The sequence below is a fragment of the Oxyura jamaicensis genome, chromosome 14 (genome assembly GCF_011077185.1).
Source record: "Oxyura jamaicensis isolate SHBP4307 breed ruddy duck chromosome 14, BPBGC_Ojam_1.0, whole genome shotgun sequence".
Classification (NCBI taxonomy): Eukaryota; Metazoa; Chordata; class Aves; order Anseriformes; family Anatidae; genus Oxyura; species Oxyura jamaicensis.
In genome coordinates this window covers 14,861,212-14,875,453 of record NC_048906.1, presented here as the reverse complement: position 1 = coordinate 14,875,453, position 14,242 = coordinate 14,861,212, and the positions used below count along the sequence as shown (strand labels likewise).

At 36.2% G+C, this 14,242-nt stretch overlaps 1 protein-coding gene across 18 annotated transcripts in view; it reads left to right on the top strand.

Moving 5' to 3' along the window:
• RBFOX1 (RNA binding fox-1 homolog 1) overlaps positions 1-14,242 on the top strand; it is an 814,571-nt gene that overhangs the window by 399,836 nt on the left and 400,493 nt on the right. The window contains exon 1 of one of the 18 annotated variants that reach the window (XM_035339127.1): positions 7,156-7,164. The exons of the other annotated variants lie outside the window; for them this stretch is intronic. The gene's annotated coding sequence lies outside the window, so the exon portion shown is untranslated. Of the gene's footprint in view, positions 1-7,155; positions 7,165-14,242 lie in introns of those variants that run through there. 18 annotated transcript variants of the gene reach the window in all.

Genomic DNA, 14,242 nt, shown 5'->3' with positions numbered 1-14,242 from the left:
TTAAGCAAATAAATAATCAAAAGTATTCCTATGTGTTAAAGTGAACAGCTTACAACTCCTATGACAGATTAGGAACCCTACATGCACATCTTACTTAAGCATCCTTGACTGTGGAACTGTCAGCTCCAGATCTCAGAAGGATGAACAAGTGTGATCAGTAGATGTCTAGACATCTCAGTTTAATGCTCTAGAGCAGAAAAAGCTAGTACTTGAAGTCTTCAGCTCACACCGTCTATTTCTTTTTCAATGTAGTGTAATTTTGCCAGGATTGTCAGGAAACTTGATCAGCCAGTGTTTGCACAGGACTCTTATTTTTCCCTCTAAAGCTAATTATGCCTAAAGCATAATTAAGCTAATTAAGCCTAAAGTTGATTCATATGGTTACAATGGGAATGCAGAAATAAAATTGAGAATTTATCCTAAAGCTTCAGCTATTTCAAGGCTTAAAATAATATAATTAAAAAATATATAAATAGTGAATGGTAAATCCCTTTCCAAGTTGAAATAGGTAAGTTTTCAGACTGCTTCAGGGAGCTGACATGAAAGACTTAGTTTGTAGTAAGCCAAGCTGCATGTGGCCTGTTGTGGTAGGACAAGGTTTAGCCGTCAGCTGAGTTTGAAGAACTTGTCAGCTCAGTAGTTTATAAAAGTGTTCCAAGAATTCTTTTAGAAATTGAATGAAGCAATCTGCGTGTCATCCACAGAAATCCTCTAGGTTCTGTGTTCTACCTGCTTGTGAAAAAGGGAGGCCTCACTAGCATAGGTCCCTTGTTTTGTTTCAGTTTGGCTTCAGAAAGCTGAGTTAGAATTACCTTAATTTATTAAGAGCCAGGAGTTCTGTATCTAGATGTTATATCATGAATTAATTAATAAACTGATAATTTTGTTGGCTAATATACAGCATCATGCTGCATAGGTTGGCCACCTGGGGAAGGTGAGTGAAGCTGCAGAAGGAAGCAGGAAACTGGAAACTGTAAATATATTTATCAAATATGAAGTCCAAATGTATAAGGTAACTGATTACACTTTTAAAAAGTGCATTCATAAAAGCTGGATTGCGTTGAATTGATCGAGCTCTATTTCAGTCTAAACTTAATTTCTTTGACTTCCTACTTTCTGGTAATTTTCTTACAGAATGATTGAAGACAACATAACACAGACTACTCTTTTCGGCTCAAATCAGTTTCTCCTGATTAGCTTCCTTGCACTGAAAGGAGGCAAGATTTAAGAATAATTTTTGTCAGAACTTTTTGTTAAAAAGGCTAATGAATACCACAAAACAAACTGCAGTATTGTTTCTGAAATCAGAGCAGCGTTCAAATCTTATTTTTCTCTAGCTTTGTGTCACTGAGCACTGTATGGTACTTTCTGCAGCATGACATAATATGTTTGAGGTGTTATCACTTATACGATAGCAAAATGTACATGTGTCTTTTAAACAAATCTTTCTAGTAGTTTCTAGTGAGAAATTGATGGTATGATGTATAATTTCTAAGCATTAAACTTCTAAACATATTTCTGATTGCATGAACTCTGAACACTGAACTTTACACCTCCCCTTCATAAAAGTAATAAAAAAAAAAAAAAAGGTAGAGTCCAAACTCTGTGATGGTATGTAATTGCTGTTGAACAAACCCTTTCCTGAGTCTTTGTTTCTTTTTTTACCACCAGGGAATTGCTTCCATACATGAAAATTGTATTTAAGTTATGTTACAGCAGTAAATGAGATCTACTGAACCTTATTGCTTTCTGGAGCAAGTAATTTCAAGACAGCCTATTTGAATGAAAGTACAGAGCACTGTGTTTTTATAATTGCTGGAAAGCTGTACAAGAAATATGAGAACAGAATTACTGTGTTTCTTTTCAAGTTTTGAGTAAACCCAGTATACTTGCAAAAAGCTATGAACAATTCTATGAAGCCTAACTAAAAGAGTTCAGGTATTTTTCCCCCATCTTTTACAGATTAGAGCTGTTATTTGAGGCAAATAGTCAAAACACCTTAGCATTAAGAGGGTAACCCAAAAAGGTCTTACAGACATTGCAAGTACTTCGAGACTTGTGAATACTTGAAAAGAAGAGGTTAATGTTTCCTCCCAGGGATAGAGAAGGACTTTTACCCTCCCCCAAGGTATTGTTTCATCTATAATTAGCAGTGGCAAGATCATCCAAACACAGGAATCAGTGAGCTAATTGAAATAGTCTAGCAATGAAGGACTCTACTGGGATCAATTAACATGACCAAGATATTAAAGGGAAATCAGAATGTTTCTTCTTGTTTTCCCCTCCTATGTTTACCACATTCGTGTCATAAATACAGAGTCCTGAAAAGAAGAAAGCAAAGCTGTCTGAACATTTTAAGAGCAATAACAATCATTAAAATGTGTTGGTTCTTTCATTGTCTAGACCAAGTGACATGTACATCTGGGTATCATTATGAAGGGTAGTTGACTATTGGTCCAGCATTTTTCACAATTAAGCAGCAGAATCACTCTCATGTTGAAGCTTAAGCTTTGTTTTTTAATCTCACAATATTATTTTACATGATTACAGCTCTTTTGTACTACTTATTCCTATTGTGTGATGTCCCTAAAATTTGGTATAGGTGGCTTAGGTATATTTATTCACTGGTATTGTATGTTACAATATATACGTTGTATTTTTTCATTTATGTTGTATTTTTTACATTTTTTTTTTTTTTTTTACATATATATTATGGTTTACTGGTAGTAACAGGAAACTTTGGGCTTTTTGAAATTTGTACAGTAAACACTGAGATGAGGAAATCATCTCAAGAGTGTCAACAACAATATATGAATATTTAAAACTTTGCTTAGTCTTTTTATTCCTTTTAATGGAAGACATGCAGGTGGAATTCCTCAAATGACCCAGATGTGGTCTTCCAAAGCACGTAAATGAGTGACCACGTAAGCCCATAAATTCAGCTCAGTAGTACACATCAGCAATTATGATTACTCTAAATGTACTGAGAATGGACTAGACTGCTTTTTAATGTGCAAGTTGAGAGCGCTCATTAAGGGGAAAAAGAGGAAACTTCAAGCACCTAGTACGGGGCTTAAAATCATTCCAGCTCCATTAGCATGCATTATTTTCAATTCCTTATCAAATCGGTTTAGCTATTGCAAGAGAAAGGATGCTAGCAGTTTGTTCAGCAAAACATTTACCAGTTTTACAAAGATTTCTTCTACTTTATCCTGATCAAAGCTGAGGATTTCTAGCTTTCTAACAGCTGACTACCAAGGCTGTGTAGGAAGGGGAATTTCTAACATGTCTGGCAAAGCACTATTCATGTGTTTTTCATTGCCCCTGAACAACAGAGGAAAAGATAAAGAGGTTTTACAACCTGATTATTTAGTACTGCAAGAAGTAAAATGCAGTGAAAATATAATCTATAATAGATGCCCGCAAATTGCCTTGTTCATAAGATAAAGGTATTTTTTTCCCTTCAAGTAGAAGGAGTCTCACTACTTCTATGTGCCTGACCTGGGCAGATGAAAGGTTGTTTTTCTTTTTCTGTGAAGTCACAGGTCTCCTGGCTGCTAAATGCAAACATAAGAATTGCAGTGTTTCAGGAATCAAGTGAAAGGGTATTGTGTCTGGCTTTGTTTACTAAAGATTGTTCTGTATTAATTTTAACAAATTCTTGCCCCTTACTAGAATGCAGAACATGCACTGAGCAAAAAGTATGCTTCATGTGCTAGTCTACATCCATAGCCTGTCCTGTTTATGCACTGTTGGGAATTCCAGATTCAGACAAGACAGAGTAACAGTTGGGGAGGGAGGGTGTAAAGGGCAATTCCGTTTCATGGAAGATTCTCAAACTTCAAAACAAATTTTGTCCTTTTTTTTAGAAAAAAAAGTGATTTTTATTTTTTAACCATCTAAGAAATGGTCAGAGCTTTATCTTGTGGTTTCCCCTAGAGCCATAGAACCACCATGACTTGGGCTCTCCAGCTCTACCTCAGTCCACTGGGGATGCTGCCTGCCAGCTGCGTGTTCTGGGAGCTCTAGGCAGAGGCCTATACTGGAAGCGTGCAAGGCTTAGCTCCTTAAAAAACAACCTTTTAAGTGTCTTAGTAACTGAAAGAGAGGGGAATGAGCTTACAGAAAGCTCCTGGCATCTGTCAGGGTATTGTCAAGTTGAACACTGCAGAATTTTCCGCTGTTGTTGATCTGTCAATTCTAGCAGCCACGTGTCTTTTTCAGTCTGCTCATAGCCAGCTCTAGGTGTGCAGCCATGCCTGTTTGCAGTCACCAAGTAAGCAACCAGGTTTCTGCCTTCTCTGTACCTTAGCTGATTTAGGCCGAAGTCCATGTTGTATGTTGCCTGTTTTCAGTTTTGTCTGTACTGCTTGGCATTTGGAAACAGCAAGGTGTTTCTCTTCTGTGGTCTCCACTTCTTAGTTGTTCCTGGACTTTCAGGACTAGCCCACAATATTCCTAAACTACAAATCAGAAGGTCCTCATGCTACAACACAGAGGCAAGGCAAAGTCTGTATTTGAACTACAGGGGCTTAGTTCCTACAAGATTTACTTCTTTATGTAGTGATGGACGTTAGATACTAAAAAAACCATTAGATAGTAGCAATGTCCACAGCTGACATTATAGTGTAACTAAACCTGGGTAAGATTTTTTTTTTTTCCAAGCAAAATTATTTTCCAATGGAAAATAATTATTGTTCTTAATGACACGTAATGTTTTAGACATGTTAGGAATTTTTTTCTAAGTAAGAAGAGACAATGCTGTCTCAGAATATGCCTGAATTCAGGTCTCTACACAGAATTAGAAGTCAAATAATTGATATGATATACTTAAAAACTAGACAAGTAACCTAAACCAGAGAAGCATTACCTTCCAATTGCTGCTTACCCTCTCTCAGTAAGTGAGCTAATTGATGATTTTGCTCTCCAAATTAATCTCAATGTTTCAGGTGGTTAGCAGAATAGAATAGCTTTTACATCATATAATACTGAAAATCTCATAAACTAATCCCAGGCTTGAAAATTTGCTAAACTTGAAGACTGCGTAACTTAAGAACAATGAATTTGTTTGGATCTTGATTTCACTAGACTAGACTGTGTTTAATCCAATATAACCACACAGAACATCAAGATGTTTTCCCATTCTTATTTGCCCACGTGGGGACCACAAACCTCGAGGAGCTTTGCAGAACTGCTTTCTGTGTGATACTTCCAATTAAAGAGGAATAAAACAAGTAGTTTTACATCATAGCTGACTGGGTAAAAGGAAGTGGTGTTTGGTGAACACCACCACCTGCTACTGCTTCGGTAACGTGCATCCTCTTGCAGTTGTGGAACTTACCTTGCTGTTGTGGTTTTACTTTGCTTCTTGGTGGTATATGCATGTAGCGTGATAGTTATATAGCAACGGTATATATCTTGGGGTTTTACAGTATTTTGAAACTTGTGATGAAATCCAAGGCTACAAAAAATGCCTATTTTAATTTGGAACATCTGTATCGTATCTCCAAATTGTTAGTGAACAGTTGTTATTCTATTGCTTTTAATTTATCTTTTTGTATTACTTACTCTTCTATTGTTGCTGAAATGGTTGATTTTAGGTTGATATAAGTAATAGGAACAAAAGAACCAGAGGTTTATTTATAGCTGCCACAAATACAGAGCATTGACCTGTGCACACAAATCTTGTAATCACACATTTATTTTTTCATTAATAATCAAATCTCGTTCTGCTTAACAAGTCCTACATTACTTTTATAAATGGTGTTGATGTACATGATAAATAAAACTGGCCAATGTTTTGGGAGAATAGTTTTACTAGCTAGTTTTTTTTCTAGAGAATCAAACATAGAATTATTACTTTTACTTGTGATTTAGAACGCTGTGAGGTGTTGCCACAAATCCTGGCAAGGTGCTCCTGTGCTGTGTATTGAAGCATCGGGAAGACACGGTCAGGAAGGGGAGCAGCGATGCAAACATTACCAAGGGCTTCCTTTGCCATGAAGGAACTGGCAGAGTCAGCCATCTGATGCACAATTCCCAGTGAGAAAAATGGCACCAATCCTTGCTTCAGGAGGACTCTGTATTGGCTTCATGTTCTCCAAGTGACATTGAATTGCACCAGTGTATTCTGCGGGCATTAGGCTGATATTTTATTTGATTCCATGGTGGATCATAGCTGCTTTGGTTGGTCGCTGTTCACACAGGCAGTTCCTGTTAAGGGCTGTGCCACTCTGTTGTGGACAGTTCCTACTGTGTGTGGAGAAACTCTGCAAGCTACTGATGGTTAAGAGGTGAAAGCAAATATTTATTGTCACAAAATAATATCCCAGACAAACAAGCTATTAGGCCAAGCATTTCTGGGCTCACCAAACAGCTGTAATTTCTAGCCTCTTGGCTGCTGCTTGATGTTGAATTCCTATCTCACAAGTTTCTTTTTTCCCCCCTTGATTTTATCTATTTATTTATTTATATTACCATTTCACTTTTTTTTTTTTTTTTTTTTTTCTGCCCTTTTTCCCCCTTAAATTCTTAAGCTGATAAGCACTGCTCTTCACCTACGCTTCCACCTGTATTAGTTGTGCGCCTGCCTTGCACAGCCTTAGGTCCCAGTCTGAAGGGCACCTGCCTCTGGCCAGGGCCCAGAGGGACAGGGACTTTAGGGCTGCCTGTGTGTGCGGAAGGACTCTGGGGCCTTGGGAGCCCTGCTGATGTGGAGCAAGAAGGGAAGCATTGGAGCAGGATGCGGGAAGCTCACAGCCCAATGGGGAGAGGGCTGGGTTGGCTGTAATGTGATGCTGGCTGCTGCACAGGAAGAGAGTTGTTTTTGAAGAACAGCCTTCTGTCTTGTTTTACCAAAGAAATAAGATCAGGGAATGAACAATCCTTAAACAAATAAATAAATAAATACTAGGTGAATATTTTCAAATTTCAGCACAAACAACCACAACAAAAACAGTGCACTGAGTGTTAAGAGCTCCTGCAAGGTGGGAGGGCTGGTCTCAGGGTTGCACCAGAATTTTTTTGGTAATTCTGAGAAGACCAAACCAAGAAACTGCTAAAGAAAATTCATTTAATAACATGCTTCAAACAGTCTCATCAGGTGCACACTTGGCTAGAATAATGAAAAAAATCAGATTTCTGGAAGTAAAAGTGAGGAAAGAAGTAATAATCTGCAGGCCACAATGACTTTGAGTAATTTTGCATATTTATCTCACTGCAAAATTTAATGAGGTAAGTTCTACAAAATCTGTTCAGGTGTAAAAGAAGCAAAGAATTGTTACAAACATTGGAAATGAAGTAAATGAGAAATAGTGAGTTAAATGACAATTTGCTTGAGGCTAGAACCACACTTTATTGAATACACAGGCTGTACCATCACACTGAGCATCACTTACATGCAAATGAGAACGAAATGTACCTTTTGAATTGTGCACTTTAGTTATTATATTAACCATGTACATTGTTACATGATGCTGAAATTAGTTATGAATATAGTCATTTGTTTTATCCCGTGCTCCAATGAAAACATATAGATCCAGATATAGCTAGGTGAAATGGTTTCCTTCCTGTATATAGAGCTATAGAAAGATATGAGAAAATTTGTAGATAGAACTCTTTGTCCTTGATGACTTTCAATTTGTGTTAAGATATGGCAGAAAATATGTACAGCTGTATGGAGAAGAACAGGGATTATTTTCTCTTGTAAAAAGATGTTATTAAGATCTTTCATATATATATAGCAAGAGATTTCTCTCTTTTGTAAACTGTGACCTGAAACTCTGTCAGCATAGTTCACCTCACAGTAGCTCATCACAGTTTTAAAGAAATGTTGGTATCGGTACTTCCATGCATAAGGATTGTATGCAATATATCATTAAAATTACTCCAGAATGTATAGATACAATAGAGTCTTGAACCTAACTCAAGCTTGTTATCATGGAGGTCATTGAAGAACATGAATTATAGTTTGCAAAATGAGCATGGGTGAGTGTGCACGCTCATTCCTGTACATAAGTTTAAATATTTCCTTCTACTTTTCTATTTTTAGGGCAGTAAGGCCATTACTGTAGTCTCATTAAAAGGTGAAAGAAGTGTTTAACTTTGCCAGCTGAACCTGATTTTTGCCAGCAATTGTTCATTTTCTTAAGAGAAAAGCAAAGAACATTTTAAATGAGACTTCCTTGTCCAAGGTAACCTGAGAGAGAAGAATATACTGCCATAATGGATGCACTTATATGACAACCTCTAGATGTCTTTCATTACGAAATTGTCAAGGTTTCTTTAGGAAAGCTTTACAAATTATTGGGGAAAAAAGGCTTCATTGAGGCAAGCTGTAGCACTGCCACTAAAAATATATTGCTGATTAAAGTTTATTGACATTCCTTGTAATGCATTCTTAGAACAAGTAAAAGCACTGCGTAATTATTGAATGCTAGACACTGCATCTCCTATAGTTAGTTAAGCTGTTTAGGAAAGGAGATTAAGGTACTATGCCCTTGCCTTCCTTATGTAGCTATTGGACTTGAATATTGTGCAGAATAAAACACTTTCCACTTAGGATGCCAATGCTGTAAAGACTGAAAGAAACTTTTTTTTTGTCCCTTGCTTTTTCACTTGCTAGCTGTGGACAAACTGGGATATAAGTTAAATATTTTCAAGGTCTGCAAGATATATTTCCCCATGGAGGAAGAGAATTTTGACTCTTTCAAAGCAAGCCCTTCCAAGGACTGTTCCTAAGTTGATTCAGAGTTCATATATTCATATGTGTGTATGAATATAAATGCATAATTTGCAAATCATTCCTTTACAAAGCCTATATTTTGGGGACTAACAGACCAGCATACACTGAGCTATATTCAGCTGCAGTGCAACAAGCCTGTTACAGAAGACCACCATCTGTGTGTTGAACTTAGGAAGCTGCTGAATCTGTGCTGGTGGGAGGGGAAGCTCCTGAAGTGCTGCTGTGCCCTGTGGCTTGCTGGGAGAGAGCTCGGCAGGACTCCCGTTCTTTTATATGCTGGTCTAGCACAACATGCCCTGCAGATGCAGGGTTCCTGTGAAACACTGCAATTGCATGTTATGCAACCCCGTGAGCTTCCCCAGAAGAGTGGAGGAGAGGCAACAGAGGGGTCACCGACACTGATAATTTCTGCTGTCTTTACCAGGCTGGAAGTTTTCCCAAGAAGAATGTAGTTCTTGAACTGCAGAACAAGTCTCAGAGGCAGGACTTTAGGAATCCTAGAAAAGTTAATGATTTGCAGAAGTCTACAGTATTATTACATTGAACAGACACCAGAACAAAATGTAACTGGAATATCTCTCCTGTTAATTTAGCCTTGGAGGATAAATATCACCAAAATTATGATTAGGAAATTCACTTTGTTCTCATGGTGCATTTTGTTCAATAGTACTGTGTTTGGCACTGTGATTTATCTTGGTATCGTTTTCTTTTAAATTAATGTTAAAGGTTAATCTACTATTGATAACATTTAAATAATGCAGACAATAATAAATAACATTACTTATTGTACTTGCATTAGTGCCTCTTACTGACATAATGACAACTTAAAAGTTGTTGCAACTGAGTATGTAATAGCCCTTAGGTACAAGCAGCAGAAGTCATGGCATTTACAATGCCATGACACATTCCTTTAGTACTCTGAACTGAAGAGAGTAGTTTGGATACCTGTGATCATTTTTGTAAGTGCAGGGAACTGGAGTTACTCATCAACTGGTAGTCACAAGACTTTGACCTTTCTTTAAATTTCTAAATCTAAAATAACTCAGAAGAGTTTCTCTGCAATTTTGCTGATGTAAGAGTTTTGGCTTTGCCAAAAGCATTGCCTTTGGTATGTAAGATTTACAGAATCTTACAAAAAGCAGAAATAAATAGGGATATTGTACCAGTATCAAAGGCTTTGAGAAGTGATTGGTTTGTGGCACCAAACATTTTGCCTGTTTGTACAACCTCCCATTCTACTGAACAACGCTACATGAACCAAAAAAAGATGTTCCTTGTGACATGACTGGTCTTAAAATTAAAATCTACCTGCAATAGAATTGTTCGCATAGATGGCATAATGAAGTGTGAGTCCTAATGCAGAGCACAGGTCATACTCATGCAAGAAAAGTGAGACCACTCCTAGACATCCCCTATGGGACTAATTCAAAAACATTCAAAAAGCAAAACAAAACAAAAACCACTTCGGTTATTGGTGCTATTTATAAAGCATCACCGATGTTAGGATGTGAAGCTCTCTCTAAACATCATGAAGGCATAATTCCTGCCTTTGATATGCTGTAGGAAAAGAACATCACCTGAGGAGTCCACTGTTTGATAAATTAGTGTATTAAAGGCAACTTCTGCTCCACTGAAGAAATTTATTACTTAACAAACTGATAAATGTGACAAACGGTGCAATACTTGTGTTTTGATTTGATTTTTTTTTTTTTTTGCGCAATCACAGAACTTAACATTGCATGTCATGTACAAAACAGAAAGGGTAATTTAAAAGACATTAATGACATGTAAATGCCTACTTCCTACTGAACATCATGGTGGATTCTAGTGATTAATTTGCATCTTGCATATATATCCTTGCAATTCTCTCCCAAGATCTAAAGATGAGTAGCACAGATATGTTTCTTAAATAATGAAGTCATCCACCAACATTTCAAGCTTTAGGTAGAGTGATACACGAAAACTGAATCTTTTTTTTTAAAAAAAAAAAAAAAAGTTTTTTTTTTTTTTTAATAAAAGGTTTTATTTACAAGAATATATGTATAATGTAAATGCATAGCCATGGACTATATTTGGTAACCAGGTAAACCAAAAAAACAACTGATAATAATAAAAATATATATATCTTGACCAACCAGATTAAGCTGCTGCAGGATAGTTTCAATTAAATCTCATTTAAAACCAACTGTTGAATGATAACTGCAGTTAATATAAATACTCACATTTCCAGATTAATAAAACAAGTTTTACAGATAAAGTTTCTGTGGATTTATTAGGTTGATGGTGCAAAATGTCATCATATGTTCTGGATAATTTCAAATAAATTAACCTATTTTCTGTTTCTATATCCTTTCACTTTATATCACTATAACAAGTAATTTTGTTGCTATTAAAAAGAGTAAGCCCAAGAAAGTGGACAAACCAAGGTTTTGATATCTGTCAATTTGGCTTCCTGCTGACCTGGCAATATTTTGTTTCTCGAGCCAGTTTCTTCTATAACGTCCTCTTCAGCTAATAATGTGTATCTGTCAGAGAACAGCAGTAGGGTGGTGTTGTTCTGAGGGGTGTTGTTATTTGTTTGTTAGTTTATTATTTGTCAAGCATGGGCAGTTGAGTGAACTTGACTTATTTCTATCAGTATGCAAGCACAAGTAACCTTCCAGATATTTACTGATAACACATAGGCAATGTCTACAGTAGTAATTTGTAACATAATTAGCTTGAGTAATTGTCTGAAAACCTGTGACTGTCTCCAGTGATATCCTTATTTTTAGTCTTGTATCCTATATTCTTACTTGAAATGTCTTTCTGAGATGTTATATACACTTAGAATATATAATTGGCACCTTAACAGACTATATACATGTACTGTTGAAAGTGCAGGAATTTCTTCTGTGTAAAAAGGACCTTTTACTTTAACCCTGTCTTAATATGTTCTTGGCCTGCCATTCTTTAGTCATTGTCTCTGTTGATTACTTTTAAAAAATCTACTAAATAGAATATCAGATTTTTACCCTTCTGCATCTTTATATACTGCACACCCTTAGGATTCATTTCAAAAGCCTGATACTCAGGTATTAATATGTCTGATTTCTTCATTCTGTATTTACACTAGCTTCAGAGTTTATCGCTTAATCAGTATTCATGCCACTATCTTCATTAATTTTTCTGGGTATAGACTTAACATCAATTTTCCAAAAGTTACAAGATTTTACAAGAGTATATTCTTGTATTAACTCTATGTTTATGATACAGGAAAATGATTTATGCTGCAGTAAACAGTGTAATATATGTAATAAGTCAGTCTTAGTCTGTTAGTGTTTGTACTTTAAGATACCATACTTTAATTCTATGCTGGTTGTTGCTTTAACATCACAGTATTTTCAATTATGATTTTCATAGTGCCTGATTATTCTTTTTACTACAGTGGTTGCTGTCAGAGTATTCCTTATAATACATCCTGTACTATGCAAAGAAGTTAAAATGCATTTTAGGTAGTCTGTTGTGTATAAAAGGAGCATAGATAAAGTTTCTCATGGGTTGTTCTTTAACGTGTGTGCAGAGGTCAGTTTTGAGGTTTCTACCATGCAAGATTTTTTCTAGAATGGTACTTGCAAAAAATACATTCTTAGCGACTTTATATTAAAGTGTTTATATTATTATTTTATATTAAAATATACTACAAAGCAGTTTCCAGTTGGAAGGCAGGCACAAGTGCCTTAGCATTCAAGGAATAGTCACATACTGTAGATGCAAAGTAGACACAAGCCAGATTTTATCTGCAGCATACTTTGGGAGGATAGCTATTACAAACAAAACCACCAAAACAAGCTAGATTTCCCAGGTAAGTGTTGGTCAAGTGGTATATATGATTTTGCTAAAAAAATATGTTTCAGCCCAAAGCCAGGAAAAGATGAAAATTGGTCTTTGGGGTTTCTCAATTGATTAACAGAGCCATTCTACACAAGGAAATAATTGTCTACAAACTGTTTTAATACAGCAGTGCTTTTTAAAGCATTTCTATTTTATTTTTTAAGATTTTATATATATATATATATTTTGTCTCAGTAAAATTCTCCCCTTTGGAATATTTTGCTAATTTGAGGGTAAGATGAAATGGAAGTGAAGAAGCATATTTTTTATGGAAGATGAGATAGTTCCCATTTGCATTTATAGCTTTACAAAGATTGTAGCATGAGGCTTTTTTTTTTTTCCTTCCCTCCTCCCCCCCTCCCCCCCCTTTTTTTTTTTGATGGAAATGCTTAATCTGAGCTCAATGGGCCATAATAATTGCCTGTTTCTTCCAGTAGAAATAAACCCTCTTGTATGTGACACTTGAAACCTTAACTGTGCTTAGTATTACGCACAGAGCTGTAGACATTTCTTCACCCAGATATATTTATAACAGCAGCACTAGTCGGTATACAATACCAAGCCAAGGGCATTTGAGAATAAATCAGTCCCTCTAGCTACTGCTATAGCACAGTTACTGATGGTTGCAATAAAACCCTGTGAAATTAAAATTCTGTGCATGCAAAGGCACATATCTAGCCAAGAGAAACCCAGAGCTCTGTGTTCTCGAAAAATTTGCATATGCCTTGACACATACACTTTTTACCCATTTGTATTAGAAACACAGTGTGTACAAAAAGTCTACAGCTTATAGTTCTTAGCACTGCAGCAGCTTGTCAGACTGTTCAGCATTTGGGGGTCTTCAGGAGTCAGACACAGAGAAAATGTAAGCTCCTCATGGAAGAGGACAATGGCTCCAGTTCCTCCTGGAAGAAGAAATAGTGATGTTTGAAAGCTTCTTGATGGTGTTGTAAGTCACTACCAAAGGCTCCAAAAACCTCATTTCCAGTTTAAATTATCCTACGTGTTTATGCATTTACTAATATTTTATATTACTGCATCTGAGTACCTCAGGCACTACTTCATGGAACTATGAGCTCTTGAGATAGACATTGTTTCCTCATTTGTGTTTTGGGTTTTCACATGAAGTACTGAGAAGCCATTTTAAATTAATACACAACATATTTATACATTTATGTACAAGTCCATACTATCTCCAAATGAAAGCTCTTTGGAGAGAGTGTGGTTCCCTGGAAACCCTATTGCTTCTCAATTCTGGAGGGTAATAAGATGATAAAAATCCAGCTAATGTGTAATAAAACAATGCAAAGGAAGTGATTGTTTCTACATGAAATACAGCAGATGGCAGTGTGTGGTACATTTCCTTGTGTAGCACAGCATTTTGTAAAGTACATCAAGAAAAGAAAACAACTGGCATTTATTTTTAAGAGAAGACTTCTACAGTCAGATGAGCATCTAATGAGAGAAAACACTGATAGATGGATTTTGTAAATAACATGAAATAATATGAATGTCTGTCTCAGTATCCAGTGAAATATAACTGGTGATTAATCTGTGGCTTTCTTTCTGTTATTTAATTTATGTATGTATGAGGAGAAATATGCAACCTTAAAGCTGATAAATAAG